We start from the raw sequence: 18047 nt of genomic DNA, 5'->3' as shown, positions 1-18047 counted from the left end.
ACCTACAGCATCTGAGAGCCAGCTTACCTGGGGATACCCCTGGCTTCCCCTATGGCACTTCTGGAGTCAGCAATCCCTCCTAATGCTGACCCATTTATGCCTCTCTATATACAATACACAAAGTGGAAAGCTGCTCAATCAGATTGTAATGTCACTCAGGTGCTAAAAGGGGAGGGGTAATTCTGTGTAGGAAAAAAACTGTGTTCCCTAATGCACACCAAGTGAAAACTATTACTACATAATAATAGTCAGATAATACGGAGATCTTAGTTGCGTATATCTGCAGATATAGGGTTAAGCCCCCAGGCCGATCGACAAGGCTTCTCCGTCACTGGGGGTCCCTAATACTAGGTATGGGCCTGGGGTGCAGGACCCCACGATTTCAGCACAGGTCGGCCACCCCAGGTCAGCACACAGGTGAGAATTAATAGGGGTTAATAAGAAGCACAGAAGTGCTATGTAAGTGGTGTGATTAAAATGATATATACAAAGTGATAGGGAAAATAATAAGTGTTAATAAAGTGTTAGGGTGTGCCGACCTGAAGCAGCCCAGCCCTACCGACACAGGGGCTCAAAGATGCTTGTTAAGGAACAGCTGAGACAGGTTCAGGATATTAAAGTCCACACTTTATTATCCTGAACCTGTCTCAGCTGTTCCTTAACAATCATCTTTGAGCCAGTGCAATAGGTGACTAGTGTGCCTTTAAAAGCCATAAAGTCTGTGGCAGGTACACATTAAATCTAGCAGGCAGATGATATGTGTAACAGCAGTGAAGTGGTCAGGTTTTAAGACTCTGTGATAGTGTAGGACCTGCATGAAGGGGGGGTACCTTGAAAATCGGTATGCAGGCTTCCGTGCATTGGCCAATCCACCAACTAAACCCCCATCATTTATTTATTGAATTGTTGAGGATAAGTGAGTTTACTTTGGTGAGTGCTGGGTTCTTTGTTTGTATTTATTAGAGCGATGTGGTCATGGGCTACATGCACCCCGCCCTGTGAGTGGTAAGTACAGCTGTGTACCCCGCTTTTGTGGTGGAGAGTGCTGTGTTACATGCACCCCACCCTGTGAGTGGTAAGTGCATAGCTGTGCCCCGCTTCTGGTGTGGTGAGTGCTGTGTTTTTTTCTCTGTGTGTATACGATGGGGTTAATCTATGGTTAGCTCTTATTAACCGTGGCCACTAGCTTTCTCATGCACCCCTGTGTGGACTTTATTATCCTGAACCTGTCTCAGCTGTTCCTTAACAATCATCTTTGAGCCAGTGCAATAGGTGACTAGTGTGCCTTTAAAAGCCATAAAGTCTGTGGCAGGTACACATTAAATCTAGCAGGCAGATGATATGTGTAACAGCAGTGAAGTGGTCAGGTTTTAAGACTCTGTGATAGTGTAGGACCTGCATGAAGGTGGGTTACCTTGAAAATCGGTATGCAGGCTTCCGTGCATTGGCCAATCCACCAACTAAACCCCCATCATTTATTTATTGAATTGTTGAGGATAAGTGAGTTTACTTTGGTGAGTGCTGGGTTCTTTGTTTGTATATATATATATATATATATATATATATATATATACACTGCTCAAAAAAATAAAGGGAACACTTAAACAACACAATGTAACTCCAAGTCAATCACACTTCTGTGAAATCAAACTGTCCACTTAGGAATGAACACTGATTGACAATCAATTTCACATGCTGTTGTGCAAATGGAATAGACAACAGGTGGAAATTATAGGCAATTAGCAAGACACCCCCAATAAAGGAGTTGTTCTACAGGTGGTGACCACAGACCACTTCTCAGCTCCTATGCTTTGTGGCTGATGTTTTGGTCACTTTTGAAAGCTGGCGGTGCTTTCACTCTAGTGGTAGCATGAGACGGAGTCTACAACCCACACAAGTGGCTCAGGTAGTGCAGCTCATCCAGGATGGCACATCAATACGAGCTGTGGCAAGAAAGTTTGCTGTGTCTGTCAGCGTAGTGTCCAGAGCATGAAGGCGCTACCAGGAGACAGGCCAGTACATCAGGAAATGTGGAGGAGGCCGTAGGAGGGCAACAACCCAGCAGCAGGACCGCTACCTCTGCCTTTGTGCAAGGAGGAACAGGAGGAGCACTGCCAGAGCCCTGCAAAATGACATCCAGCAAGCCACAAATGTGCATGTGTCTACTCAAACGATCAGAAACAGACTCCATGAGGCTGGTATGAGGGACGACGTCCACAGGTGGGGGTTGTGCTTACAGCCCAACACCGTACAGGATGTTTGGCATTTGCCAGAGAACACCAAGATTGGCAAATTCGCCACTGGCGCCCTGTGCACTTCACTGATGAAAGAAGGTTCTCATTGAGCACATGTGACAGACGTGACAGAGTCTGGAGACGCCAAGGAGAATGTTCTGCTGCCTGCAACATCCTCCAGCATGACCGGTTTGGTAGTGGGTCAGTAATGGTGTGGTGTGGCATTTCTTTGGAGGGCCGCACAGCCCTCCATGTGCTCGCCAGAGGTAGCCTGACTGCCATTAGGTACCGAGATGAGATCCTCAGACCCTTGTGAGACCATATTCTGGTGCGGTTGGCCCCGGGTTCCTCCTAATGCAAGACAATTCTAGACCTCATGTGGCTGAAGTGTCAGCAGTTCCTGCAAGACGAAGGCATTGATGCTATGGACTGGCCCGCCCGTTCCCCAGACCTGAATCCAATTGAGCACATCTGGGACACGTTGCACCACAGACTGTCTAGGAGTTGGCGGATGCTTTAGTCCAGGTCTGGGAGGAGATCCCTCAGGAGACCATCCGCCTTCTCATCTGGAGCATGCCAAGGCGTTGTAGGGAGGTCATACAGGCACGTGAAGGCCACACACACTACTGAGTCTCACTTTGACTTGTTTTAAGGACATTACATCAAAGTTGGATCAGCCTGTAGTGTGTTTTTCCACTTTAATTTTGAGTGTGACTCCAAATCCAGACCTCCATGGATTAATAAATTTGATTTCCATTTTTAATTTTTGTGTGATTTTGTTGTCAGCACATTCAACTATGTAAAGAACAAAGTCTTTAATAAGAATTTTTCATTAATTCAGATCTAGGATGTGTTATTTTAGTGTTCCCTTTATTTTTTTGAGCAGTGTATATATATATATATATATATATATATATATATATAAAATAAGATTTTACTCACCGGTAAATCTATTTCTCGTAGTCCGTAGTGGATGCTGGGACTCCGTAAGGACCATGGGGATTAGCGGCTCCGCAGGAGACTGGGCACAACTAAAGAAAGCTTTAGGACTACCTGGTGTGCACTGGCTCCTCCCACTAAGACCCTCCTCCAGACCTCAGTTAGGATACTGTGCCCGGAAGAGCTGACACAATAAGGAAGGATTTTGAATCCCGGGTAAGACTCATACCAGCCACACCAATCACACTGTATAACTCGTGATACTATACCCAGTTAACAGTATGAAATATAACTGAGCCTCTCAACAGATGGCTCAACAATAACCCTTTAGTTAGGCAATAACTATAAACAAGTATTGCAGACAATCCGCACTTGGGATGGGCGCCCAGCATTCACTACGGACTACGAGAAATAGATTTACCGGTGAGTAAAATCTTATTTTCTCTGACGTCCTAAGTGGATGCTGGGACTCCGTAAGGACCATGGGGATTATACCAAAGCTCCCAAACGGGCGGGAGAGTGCGGATGACTCTGCAGCACCGAATGAGCAAACTCTAGGTCCTCCTCAGCCAGGGTATCAAACTTGTAGACTCTTACAAAAATGTTTTAACCCGACCAAGTATCAGCTCGGCAAAGTTGTAAAGCCGAGACCCCTCGGGCAGCCGCCCAAGAAGAGCCCACTTTTCTTGTGGAATGGGCTTTTACAGAATTAGGGTGCGGCAGTCCAGCCGCAGAATGTGCAAGTTGAATCGTGCTACAGTTCCAGCGAGCAATCGTCTGCTTAGAAGCAGGAGCACCCAGCTTGTTGGGTGCATACAGGAGAAATAGCGAGTCAGTTTTCCTGACTCCAGCTGTCCTGGAAACATATACTTTTCAGGGCCCTGACTACGTCCAGTAACTTGGAATCCTCCAAGTCCCAAGTAGCCGCAGGCACCACAATAGGTTGGTTCACATTAAAAAATTATACCACCTTAGGAAGGAATTGGGAACGAGTCCTCAATTCCGCCTTATCCATATAAAATACAGATAAGGGCTTTTGTATGACAAAGCCGCCAATTCTGATACACGCCTGGCCGACGCCAAGGCCCACAGAATGACCACTTTCCACGTGAGGTATTATAGCTCCACGGATTTAAGTGGCTCAACCCAATGCGACTTCAGGAAATCCAACACCACGTTGAGATCCCACGGTGCCACTGGAGGCACAAACGGGGGCTGCCTATGCAGCACTCCCTTAACAAAAGTCTGAACTTCAGGCAGTGAAGCCAGTTCAATTTTGGAAGAAAATCGATAGAGCCGAAATCTGGACCTTAATGGAACCCAATTTTAGGCCCATAGTCACCTCTGACTGTAGGAAGTGCAGAAATCGACCTAGCTGAAATTTCTCCTTTGGGGCCTTCCTGGCCTCACAGTACGCAACATATTTCCACCATATGCGGTGATAATGGTTTGCGTTCACTTCTTTCCTAGCTTCAAATAGCGTAGGGATAACTTCCTCCGGAATTCCCTTTTCCTTCAGGATCCGGCGTTCAACCGCCATGCCGTCAACGCAGCCGCGGTACGTCTTGGAACAGACAGGCCCCCTGCTGCAGCAGGTCCTGTCTGAGCGGCAGAGGCCATGAGTCCTCTGAGATCATTTCTTGGAGTTCTGGTTACCAAGCTCTTCTTGGCCAACCCGGAACAATGAGTATAGTTCTTACTCCTCTCCTTCTTATTATTCTCATTACCCTGGGTAAGAGAGGCAGAGAAGGGAACACATACACCGACTGGTACACCCACGGTGTTACCAGAGCGTCCACAGCTATCGCCTGAGGGTCCTTGACCTGGCGCAATATCTTTGTAACTTTTAGTTGAGGCGGGACGCCATCATGTCCACCTGTGGCCTTCCCAACGGTGTACAATCATTTGGAAGACTTCTGGATGAAGTCCCCACTCTCCCGGGTGGAGGTTTCTTAGTTGTCCACTCCGGGAATGAACACTGCTGACAGTGCTAACACATGATTTTCCGCCCATCGGAGAATCCTTGTGGCTTCTGCCATCGCCATCCTGCTTCTTGTGCCGCCCTGTCGGTTTACATGAGCGACCGCCGTGATGTTGTCTGACTGGATCAGCACCGGCCGGTGTTGAAGCAGGGGTCTAGCCTGACTTAGGGCATTGTAAATGGCCCTCAGTTCCAGAATATTTATGTGTAGGGAAGTCTCCTGACTTTTCCATAGCCTTGGAAGTTCCTTCCCTGTGTGACTGCCCCCCAGCCTCGAAGGATGGCATCCGTGGTCACCAGGACCCAGTCCTGTATGCCGAATCTGCGGCCCTCTAGAAGATGAGCACTCTGCAGCCACCACAACAGCGACACCCTGACCCTTGGAGACAGGGTTATCCGCCGATGCATCTGAAGATGCGACCCGGACCACTTGTCCAACAGATCCCACTGGAAAATCCTTGCATGGGACCTGGCGAATGGAATTTCTTCGTAAGAAGCTACCATCTTTCCCAGGGCTCGCGTGCATTGATGCACCGACACCTGTATATGTATTAGGAGGTCTCTGTCTAGAGACAACTCCTTGGACTTCTCCTTCAGGAGAAACCCTTTTTATCCTGTTCTGTGTCCAGAACCATACCCAGGAACAGTAGACGCGTCGTAGGAACCAGCTGCGACTTTGGAATATTCAGAATCCAGCCGTGCTGTTGTAGCACTTCCCGAGATAGTGCTACTCCGACGAACAACTGCTCCCTGGACCTCGCCTTTATAAGGAGATCGTCCAAGTACGGGATAATTATTTCGACCATTACCTTGGTAAATACCTCGGTGCCGGGGACAGACCAACAGCAACGTCTGGAATTGGTAATGACAATCCTGTACCACAATATTGAGGTACTCCTGATGAAGAGGGTAAATAGGGACATGCAGGTAATCATCCTTGATGTCCAGTGATACTATGAAATTCTCCAGGCTTGCAATAATCGCCCTGAGCGATTCCATTTTGAACTTGAACCTTCGTATATAAGTGTTCAAGGCTTTCAATTTTAGAATGGGTCTCACCGAACCGTCTGGTTTCGGTACCACAACATTTTGGAATAGTAACCCCGGCTTTGTTGAAGGAGGGGTACCTTGCTTTCACCTGCTGGAAGTACAGCTTGTGAATTGCCGCCAGTACTACCTTTCTCCGAGGGCAGCCGGCAAGGCTGATGTGAGGTAACGGCGAGGGGGAGTCGCCTCGAACTCCAGCCTGTATCCCTGTGATACTATTTGCAGAACCTAGAGATCCACCTGTGGGCAAGCCCACTGGTCCCTGCAGTTCCCGAGACGCGCCCCTACCGCACCTGTCTCCACCTGTGGAGCCCCAGCGTCATGCGGTGGACTCAGAAGAAGCGGGGGAAGATTTTTGATCCTGGGAACTGGCTGCTGGTGCAGCTTTTTTCCTTCTTCCCTTGTCTCTGTGCAGAAAGGAAGCGCATTTGACCCGCTTGCTTTTCTGAAGCCGAAAGGACTGTACCTGAAAATACGGTGCTTTCTTAGGCTGTGAGGAAACCTGAGGTAAAAAATTTTCTTCCCAGCTGTTGCTGTGGATACGAGGTCCCAGAGACCATCCCCAAACAATTCCTCACCCTTATAAGGCAGAATCTCCATGTGCCTTTTACAGGCAGCATCACCTGTCCACTGCCGGGTTTCTAATACCCTCCTGGCAGAATGGACATTGCATTAATTCTGGATGCCAGCCGGCAAATATCCCTCTGTGCATCCTTTATATATAAGACAACGTCTTAAATATGCTCAATGTTAGCAAAATATTATCCCTGTCTTAGCGTATTAATATTATCTGACAGGGTATCAGACAATGCTGCAGCAGCCCTATTTATGCTGAGGCAATTGCAGGTCTCAGTATATAACCTGAGTGTGTAAATACAGACTTCAGGATCGCCTCCTGCTTTTTATTAGCAGGTTCCTTCAAGGTGGCCGTATCCTAAGACGGCAGTGCCACCTTTTGACAAACGTGTGAGCGCCTTATCCACCCTAAGGGATATCTCCCAACGTGACCTATCCTCTGGCGGAAAAGGGTACGCCATCAGTAACTTTTTAGAAATTACCAGTTTCTTATCGGGGGAAACCACGCTTCTTTACACACTTCATTCATTCATCTGATGGGGGAACAAAACACTGGCTGCTTTTTCTCCCCAAAAATAAAACCCCTTTTATGTGGTACTTGGGTTCATGTCAGAAAATGCGTAACACATTTTTCATTGCAGAGATCATGTAACGGATGTTCCTAGTGGATTGTGTATATGTCTCAACCTCGTCGCCACTGGAGTCAGACTCCGTGTCGACATCTGTGTCTGCCATCTGAGGTAACAGGCGTTTTTTGAGCCCCTGATGGCCTTTGAGACGCCTGGGCAGGCGCGGGCTGAGAAGCCGGCTGTCCCACAGCTGTTACGTCATCCAGCCTTTTATGTAAGGAGTTGACACTGTCGGTTAATACCTTCCACCTATCCATCCACTCTGGTGTCGGCCCCACAGGGGGCGACATCCCATTTATCGGCCTCTGCTCCGCCTCCACGTAACCTTCCTCATCCAACATGTCGACACAGCCGTACCGACACACCGCACACACACAGGGAATGCTCTGACTGAGGACAGGACCCCACAAAGTCCTTTGGGGAGACAGAGAGAGAGTATGCCAGCACACACCAGAGCGCTATATAATGCAGGGATTGACACTATAACTGAGTGATTTTTCCCCAAATAGCTGCTTGTATACATATATTGCGCCTAAATTTAGTGCCCCCCCTCTCTTTTTAACCCTTTGAGCCTGAAAACTACAGGGGTGAGCCTGGGGAGCTGTCTTCCAGCTGCACTGTGAAGAGAAAATGGCGCCAGTGTGCTGAGGGAGAAGCCCCGCCCCTTTTTCAACTGACTTTCTCCCGCTTTTTCTGGAATACTGGCAGGGGTAATTTTACATCTATATAGCCTCTAGGACTATATATGATGGAGATTTGCCAGCCAAGGTGTCATATATTGCCCTCAGGGCGCCCCCCCCCAGCGCCCTGCACCCATCAGTGACCGGAGTGTGAGGTGTACATGAGGAGCAATGGCGCACAGCTGCAGTGCTGTGCGCTACCTTGGTGAAGACCGAAGTCTTCTGCCGCCGATTTTCCGGACTCTTCATGCTTCTGGCTCTGTAAGGGGGACGGCGGCTCGGCTCCGGGAACGAACACCAAGGTCGGGTCCTGCGGTCGATCCCTCTGGAGCTAATGGTGTCCAGTAGCCTAAGAAGCCCAAACTACCACCTGTTAGGTAGGTTAGCTTCTTCTCCCCTTAGTCCCTCGCTGCAGTGAGTCTGTTGCCAGCAGATCTCACTGTAAAATAAAAAACCTAAATATACTTTCTTTCTAGGAGCTCAGGAGAGCCCCTAGTGTGCATCCAGCTCAGCCGGGCACAAGAATCTAACTGAGGTCTGGAGGAGGGTCTTAGTGGGAGGAGCCAGTGCACACCAGGTAGTCCTAAAGCTTTCTTTAGTTGTGCCCAGTCTCCAGCGGAGCCGCTAATCCCCATGGTCCTTACGGAGTCCCAGCATCCACTTAGGACGTCAGAGAAATATATATATATTGCACGTCCGGCACTCAGGGGAATACAGCTGATAGTTTATGTGCTCTGGTGCCCTCCTACCAGACTCTGCGGTCCGTCTGTACACTGAGGGAAATGAACGGCGGCACTCAGGAGGTAGGTAAGTGGTGAATCAAAAAGGTGCTTTACCTACGTTTCGGGGTACGTAGCCCCGTCATCAGGACACATGGCGGGGCTACGTACCCTGAAACGTAGATAAAGCACCTTTTTTCTTCACCACTTACCTGCCTCCTGAGTGCCGCCGTTCATTTCCCTCAGTATATATATATCAAAGCGGGAGAGAGAGAGGCATGGAGGGAGAGAGAGTATGGCCGTGGACAGACAGTGGTGAGGGAAAGAGCTGCATGGAGGAAAGAGAGAGGGGTTGCACTGGGGAGAGACAGAGAGAGACATATGGGAGAGAGAGGGTATGAGGGAAAGAAGCATGGGGGAGAGAGAGATGGGGGTGTGGGGAGAGAGCGTTATGGGGGAGGGAGATGGCTTGGGCAGAGATGGGGCAATAAGGAGCAGGAGAGACAGGCATGGGGAAAGAGACATCCATAGGGAGAGACTAGTGAGAGAGAGCAACAGTTACAGAATGAGATTAGGCATGAGAGCTTCCCCGTTCCAGCTTTACAATGCCGGCGCCGCTTCCTGTCATTGGCAGCAGCCAGCAGCAACAGCGGGCTGTACAGCAGGTGGGATGCAGAGCAGGGAAAGCGCCTCTCCACCCTAGTACCTCCCTGCTTTGCATCCCCTTGCTGAGTGTGTTCCGCCGGCTCTGGCTGGGGTCCTAGGCATATGCTCCCTATCCCCCTCTCTTAATCCAGCTTGATAATGGCCCTCATTCCGAGTTGTTCGCTCGTTGCCGATTTTCTCTATTTTGCGATTAGTCGCTTACTGCGCATGCGCAATGTTCGCAGAGCGCATGCGCTTAGTTATTTTACTCAACAGTTAGGTATTTTACTCACAGCATTACGAGGAATTTTCTTCGTTCTGGTGATCGGAGTGTGATTGACAGGAAGTGGGTGTTTCTGGGCGGAAACTGACCGTTTTATGGGTGTGTGTGAAAAAACGCTGCCGTTTCTGGGAAAAACGCGGGAGTGGCTGGAGAAACGGGGGAGTGTCTGGGCGAACGCTGGGTGTGTTTGTGACGTCAAACCAGGAACGAAACCGACTGAACTGATCGCAGATGCCGAGTAAGTCTGGAGCTACTCAGAAACTAAGAAATTTCTATTCGCAATTTTAAGAATCTTTCGTTCGCAATTCTGCTAAGCTAAGATTCACTCCCAGTAGGCGGCGGCTTAGAGTGTGCAATGCTGCTAAAAGCAGCTAGCGAGCGAACAACTCGGAATGAGGGCCATTGTCATCTCATTGAACAAAGCAGTAGTTGGAAACAAGCATTTAGTTTATGTTTTAATAATGGATGGATTGCTTTAGAAGATAAATGATGACATGACGTTTCATGTTTGTGAATGCATGCATATGAGATTTTAATCTGCAATGCTGGTACACAGTAGTTCATTTTTACTTCCGGTGTCTAACAAAGCAAAGCCTACAGCATTCTTGTGATTTTGAGTCAGTAATACTAATTATTGCCATTGGCGTATCTGTAATGGGTGCAGTGTGTGCGGTGCACACGGGCCCCTGGGTCCAGAAGGAGCCTACACCGCACCCTTTTCTTCTATACTTACCTTTCTGCAGGGCCGGATTAAGCCTTTGGGGTGCCTGGGGCACTTTATACAGGGGGGCCCCGGTGGAAGGGGAGGGGCTGTATATAAAGGTGCCCACACACTGAGCGATTTTACTGTCAATTTGGACGAAAACGATAAATCATAACGATTTATCATTCACAAAAGTGCAAATCGTATGTTCTCTTATAACGATAACGATCCAATGCGCATCCCCGCAGCTTGTATGATGAAATCCTCTGATCTTACCTGCTGCAGTCAAGATCTGCCAATGTCTGTAAATTTCTTTAGAGATCATACGATAAATTGTTTGTTAAAAACCACTATTTTCCAAAATTGTGAGTTGGGGGCTGCCAGGGAGCTCCCGGGGGGAGTTCAAGGGAAATCGCAAATCATATTGCATCGTTCGTGAATCGTTCAGTGTGTGGACACCATAAGATTGTGCTAACCTCCCAACATGACCCATTCCAAGAGGGACAAAATGCTCTGTACATGGACTTCCCTCTTAATATGATTGTAGTCACCTGTGTTGACCTATTTAATTGATAGGAAAGGTATTTCAACACAGGTGATTGCAATCATAAATTAAGAGCAAGTCCAGGTAGAGAACATTTTGTCCCTCCTGGAATGGGTCATGTTGGGATGTATGGATTGTGTATATTAAATTTAGCCCAATGGTGTATATTAGATTTAACCTAAACACCTAATTGAAAGACAACTATTTTATAAAATGTTCTTGTAGTGGAGCAAAGACAACTTAAACAACCTTGAAATACACATAGAAAAATTAAATCTATAATTTATCTTGTCACATGCAAAAATAGCAGCAGCTTCTATACACTCTGGGACAAGACTCAGGAGGACTCTGTGGGGGTGTGTTTCTCTCTATCTCTCTCTAGACCAGGGATAGCCAACCCTGGTCCTTGAGAGCTACCAACAGTTAACGTTTTCCAGTTCTCACAGAATCACAAGTTAAGTAATTAACTCCATCTGTGGATCTTTTAAAATGTGTCAGTGAGTAAGGACTGCACCTGTGCACCTGCTAGGTGAGTTGGAAAACATGAACTCTTGGTAGCTCTCGAGAACCAGGGTTGGCTACCACTGCTCTAGACCCTCATTAGATAACAAGTTACACAGGATTCAGACACCAGGTGTGCAGAGAGCTGTAAGTGACACAGGGATCCCAACCTGTGTCACTTACATCCCTGTGTCACTTACAGCTCTATCCATATCCACCCTCCTATCTCTCCTCTGGTTGGGAAGCTCCATCGATAGTTCATGAAATCTGATACTCCTATGTCTCTGCCTGCACTGCATTCTGTTCTGCTTGCATTCTGGCTGCTGGTTCTGCTGCTGCATAAGAGAGAAAGCTAGTGATGTCACTGTGCTCTGACCGCACTGAACGCTAGAGACCCCCAGTGGCGGGCATTTTTCGGAGTCCTGCGCATGCTCTGTAGACACTGGCACAGTGCTAGAGTCTCAGCGTTGAGAGCGCTAGCAGCAGTTGTGACGGCTACAGGAGAGGAGGGGACCCACACCCGGAGTCTGCATACGGGTCCCCTCCTCTCTAGAAACGCTGCTGATTATTGTTTAGTAGAAACAACACGAAAGCTGTGTTTTTAGGAGCAATAGCCACTGCAGTAAGTGGTAAAGTAATGAAGCTGTTATGTCCTTCTCAGAGTAATCAAAATTAATAGAGACAGGTGATGTTATTCACCTGAGGGGCCTCGATGCTTAGTAATGTAAAGACTGCTATTGGTATGCGTTAAAATAGCATGAATTTTGAATTATGTAATTTTATTTAAGAAAAGCTAAATTAACATATGTGATCACTACAAACGAGCACAAAAGTTAGTGTAAACATCCAAAATGCTCCCATGACTCTACCACATGATGGATCAGGTCCAATTAATTGCATGGTCGTACCCAGTTACTGGCCAGAAACATTCATTTCACAAAAAAAGAGATAAATAAATGGACTTACAGTCTTCGTCTATTTGGTTGTTCATGGCCTGGTGTATGCACAGTCTGTGATTGCTTTCTAATACCCAATTCACACTGCACAAATATCCCAGTATCGACCCGGTATTTTGCCGGGTCGACACGGGTCGCTGTGCAGTGTGAACGGGTCACTGTCTAATTCCCGAATCGCCTGACCTAGTAATTCAACCCGGGAACAAAGAAGGGTTATTACCGGGCTGTTACCGGGTCAGGGGCAGTGTGAACCGGTTACTCCCCCCCCCCCCCCCCTGCTGCCGATGTGGTCCCCGCCTCCGGTTGGCAACCCAACCCGGCATATTCTCAGGGTCCTATGCTGGGTTGCACCCAAGAAGGACCCATATCCAATTCCCGGTTGCGACCCGGCAATTGCAGTCTGAATGGGGTATTAGACACTCGCACAATATGAAGATATCCACATGGTCCATCCACACCTCCACTTGTGTTTAACTCAAAATTAGCCCCTATAAGAAAAGAGTTTGCCACAGCCCATGAGATGATTGTCCTGGTTTATGTTCCAACACTGCCCATAGAGAATAAGCACAAGCGATATCTAGGACTATTATGATACTGACACAACTAGACCAAACATCACAGTGTGTTTTGCTGTGGCTTTGTCTTCTTGTGGTAATGTTAGACATGCGATTTAAAATAGGATTTTAATTACCTACCGGTAAATCCTTTTCTCGTAGTCCGTAGAGGATACTGGGGTCCACATTAGTACCATGGGGTATAGACGGGTCCACTAGGAGCCTTGGGCACTTTAAGAAATCAATAGTGTGCACTGGCTCCTCCCTCTATGCCCCTCCTACCAGACTCAGTATAGAAACTGTGCCCGAGGAGACAGACATATCTTGAGAGAAGGATTCAGAAAAAGATAGTGGTGAGATTCGAACCAGCACACACAAACAAGAAGAAAAACCATGTTAACACAACATGAACAAAAACAGCAACAGCTAATCCAACAATAATACTTAACCAAGTAACCCTGCAAGAAACACGAAGCACTGGGCGGGTGCCCAGTATCCTCTACAGACTACGAGAAAAGGATTTACCAGTAGGTAATTCAAATTCTATTTTCTCTAACGTCCTAGAGGATACTGGGGTCCACATTAGTACCATGGGGATGTACCAAAGCTCCCAAACCGGATGGGAGAGTGCTGAGGTTCTTGCAGAACTGATTGACCAAACTGAAGGTCCTCAGAGGCCAAGGTGTCGAACTTGTAGAACTTAGCAAACGTGTTCGAACCAGACCAAGTAGCTGATCGGCAGAACTGTAAAGCCGAGACCCCCCGGGCAGCCGCCCAGGAAGAACCTACCGACCGAGTAGAGTGGGCTTGAACTGATTTAGGAACCGGCAAACCTGCCGTAGAGTAAGCATGCTGGATAGTCAGCGTAATCCATTAAGCAATAGACTGCTTAGAAGCAGGACACACAATTTTCTTGGGATCATAGAGCACAAACAGCGAGTCCGATTTTCTGTGACGAGCTGTCCATTTGACATAGATTCTCAAAGACCTCACAACATCCAGGGAACTTGGAGTAGAAGAGGTGTCAGTAAGCACCGGAACCACAATAGGTTGGTTGATGTGAAACGCAGACACCACCTTTGGAAGAAATTGCTGACGAGTTCTGAGTCCAACTCTATCCTCATGAAAAATCAAATAGGAGTTCTTGTGAGACAAGGCCCCCAATTCCGAAACAAGCCGTGCCGAAGCCAAGGCCAATAGTGTGATGGTTTTCCATGTTAGAAACTTTACATCCACCTCCTGTAAAGGCTCAAACCAATCCGATTGCAGAAAATGCAACACCACGTTGAGATCCCAAGGTGCCGTGGAAGGCAGAACTCCTTTCAAGAAGGGCTGAACCTCAGGAAGGGATGCCAATGGTTTCTGGAAGAAAATGGACAAGGCTGAAATCTGGACCTTTATGGAGCCAGACGCAGACCGACATCCATACCAGACTGCAGAAAAAGCAGAAGACGACCCAGCTGAAAATCTACCGCAGGAAATTTCCTGTTCTCACACCAAGAGACGTATTTTTTCCAAATCCGGTGGTAATGTTTAGACGTTACCCCTTTCCTGGCTTGGATCAAGGTAGGAATTACTTTGTCCGGAATCCCTTTCTGGGCTAGAATTTGACGCTCAACCTCCATGCCATCAAACGTAGCCACGGTAAGTCTTGAGAGACAAATGGCCCCTGTTGTAGAAGATACTCCCGAAGAGGCAAAGGCCATGGGTCCTTACAGAAGTAATTCCAGTAGATCTGCATACCAAGCCCTTCTTGACCAATCCAGAGCAATGAGAATTGCTTGAACCCTTTCCCATTTTATTCTTTTCAGAATTCTTGGGATCAACGGAAGTGGTGAAAAGACATACACCATCTGGTAGAGTCACCAGAGCATCCACCGCCAACGCCTGTGGGTCTCTTGACCTGGAGCAATACCGCTGGACCTTCTTGTTGAGATGAGAGGCCATCATGTCGATCTGTGGAATTCCCCACCGATGTGTGAAGCACCCAGACACCTCCGGGTGAAGGCCCCACTCTCCCGGGTGGAGGTCATGTCTGTTGAGGAAGTCTGCTTCCCAGTTGTCCACTCCCGGAATGAAGATTGCGGACAGCGCTATGGCGTGTCCCACTGCCCAGAGTAGAATCCTTGTCACCTCCGATATTGCTGCTCTGCTCTTCACTTTGCTTTGTCGGTTTATGTACGTCACTGCTGTCACATTTTCCGACTGAACCTGGATGGCTCGATTTTGAAGAAGATGAAATGCCTTCCGAAGGGCATTGTATATCGCCCTTAATTCCAACACGTTGATTGGAAAAATGGCTTCCTGACTTGTCCATCTTACTTGGAAGCTTTCCCCTTGGGTGACTGCTCCCCACCCTCTGAGGCTTGCATCCGTGGTTAGCAGAATCCAATTTTGAATCCCGAACCTTCGGTCCTCGGTCAGGTGAGAAGTCTGTAGCCACCACAGAAGAGAAATCCTGGCTCTTGGGGACAGACGGATCCTCTGGTGCATGTGTAGATGTGATCCGGACCATTTGTCCAGAAGATCCAACTGGAAGGGTCTTGCGTGAAACCTTCCATACTGCAGTGCCTCGTAAGAGGTTACCATCTTTCCCAGGAGGCAAATGCACAGATGTACCGATATCCGGGGCGGCCGTAGGACGACCCTTACCATTGACTGAATTACTAATGCCTTTTCCAGAGGAAAGAACACCTTCTGTACCTCCGTATCAAGTATCATTCCTAGGAACGGAAGCCTCCGTGTTGGTTCAAGGTGAGATTTTGGCAGATTCAGAATCCACCCATGATCCTGGAGTAGTTGTGTGGAGAGGGCAGTGATGTGTAACAACCTTTCCCTGGACAGTACTCTTATCAGTAGATCATCCAGGTACGGTATTATGTTCACTCCCTGCTTGCGGAGGAGAAACATCATCTCCGCCATAACCTTGGTAAACACCCTTGGTGCCCAAAGAGCAGGGCCTGGAACTGGCGCCCAAATCGGAATATGAAGGTACACATCCTTGATATCCAGAGACACCAGGAATTCTCCCTCCAGACCAGAGATCACCACTCTCAGCGACTCCATTTCGAATTTGAACACCCGGAAATACGGGTTCAGTGTCTTGAGGTTTAAAATGGGTCTTACCGAACCATCCGGTTTCGGTACCACAAACAGGTTGGAATAGAAACCCTTGTTTTGTAGGTGAAGTGGAACTGGAACAATGACCTGAGTCTGTATCAGTTTTTGAATTGCTGCTTGTAAGGTCATACTCGCTTTGGGTGAAGCTGGTAAGCCAGATTTGGTGAATCTGTGAGGTGGGAGTTCCTGAAACTCCAGTCTGTAGCCCTGGACGATAAGATCTTTTACTCATGGAACCAGGCATGAGGTGGTCCATACATGACTGAAATATTGTAACCGGGCTCCCACCTGCCTGTTGACCAGGCAGTGCGGTCCACCGTTATGCTGAAGGCTTTGCAGAAGCAGAACCAAAGGTCTAATCCTGTGAGACTGTATTTGCAGGTTTTCTGGGCATACCTCTATTGCCCTTGAAGGCAATAGAAGAGCCTTTGGCCTTACCTTTAAACTTTGCTGTCCGAAAGGACTGCAACGTTGGTGCAGAATAGGATTTCCTAGCAGGGTGAGCTGCGGAAGGAAGATATGTAGACTTACCCGCCATAGCCTTGGATCCACGTATCCAGTTCATCTCCAAAAAGGGCTTCACCTGTGAAAGGTAGGCTTTCCACGCCTTTCCTGGGAACTGCATCCGCAGTCCACTGGCGTAGCCACAAAACCCTACATGCTGACACTGCCATGGCAGTAGTGCGCACGTTGATCAATCCAATCTCCTTTATGGCCTCCACCATATAGTTAGCAGAATCCTGTATATGCTGTAGGAGTAAAATAATCTCCCCCCTGGACAAGGAATCTAACCCGTCAATTAGATTACCAGACCATTTTGCAATGGCCCTAGTGATCCATGCATAAGCTATAGTGGTCTTTGGGCCACCCCCGCCGCTGTGTACAGAGGGGGTCATTCCGACCCATTCGCACACAGCGGTTTTTCACTGCGGTGCGAACGGGTGTGGAATGCGCATGCGCAGCGGGCGCAGTGCCTGGTCGCGACATTGCCCGGCAACAGGGGTCGCCAAATTACGTCGTGGCTACTGACGGAAGCGGTCGCAGCGGCGACCGCTAAGAAGATTGACAGGAAGGAGGCGTGGATGGGCTGATCCGGACCGTTGGAGATCATTTTCGGAGAGTGGTGAGTAAAACGCAGGCATGTCCAGGACAGCGGAGATGTGACATCAAAGCCGGGCCCATCATCGCTGGATCCATCGCACAGGGTACGTCCAGGGCTGGTCAAGTTCTGCTTGAAATTTTTGAAGCTTAGCAGGGCTGCACAAGCGATCGCAGCCCTGCTAAGCTAAAATACACTCCCCCATACGTGTGGACTAATGATCGCAGCAGCAGCTAAAAGTTGCTGGCTGCGATCAACTAGGAATGACCACCAGAGAGTTGAGAGTGGTCTCAATTTTGTGGTCTGCAGCATCCTTCAACGAAGCTGCCCCTGGAACCGGTAAAACAATCTTACGAGACAGCCTGGAAACTGATGCGTCCACTATCGGCGGGTTTTCCCATTTTTTCCTGTCATCCTGAGGAAGCGTGAAGGATGTAATCAACCATTTTGGAATCTGAAACTTCTTGTCAGGATTAACCCAAGTTGCTTCAAAAAGGGAATTTAATTCCTTGGATGCAGGAAAAGTAACAGAGGGTTTCTTTTTTACATTAAAAAAGGATTCCTCCTCGTCCTCTGATACCTTGTCAGGAATATGCAAAACCTCTATTATAGCTTCAATTATGGCCTCTATTCCCTGTGCTAAAGCTGCATCACCCCCCCTCCCCCCCCCCCCCCCCCCCCACCCAGTCCACCTCCCCCTCCTCTGGGTCTGATACATCGTCATCGGTATCAGCCTGCATGATTTGTGCCAGAGGACGCTTCTGTGGACAAATAGCAGGGGTCTGAGATGCCGGAATGACCACTTAATCTCTATTCATCAGGTCATCTACAGATTGC

The sequence above is a fragment of the Pseudophryne corroboree genome, chromosome 4 (assembly GCF_028390025.1).
Source record: "Pseudophryne corroboree isolate aPseCor3 chromosome 4, aPseCor3.hap2, whole genome shotgun sequence".
In the NCBI taxonomy this organism is placed as follows: domain Eukaryota; kingdom Metazoa; phylum Chordata; class Amphibia; order Anura; family Myobatrachidae; genus Pseudophryne; species Pseudophryne corroboree.
The sequence above is the reverse complement of the archived record's forward strand: the minus strand, read 5'-3'. Positions refer to the sequence as shown.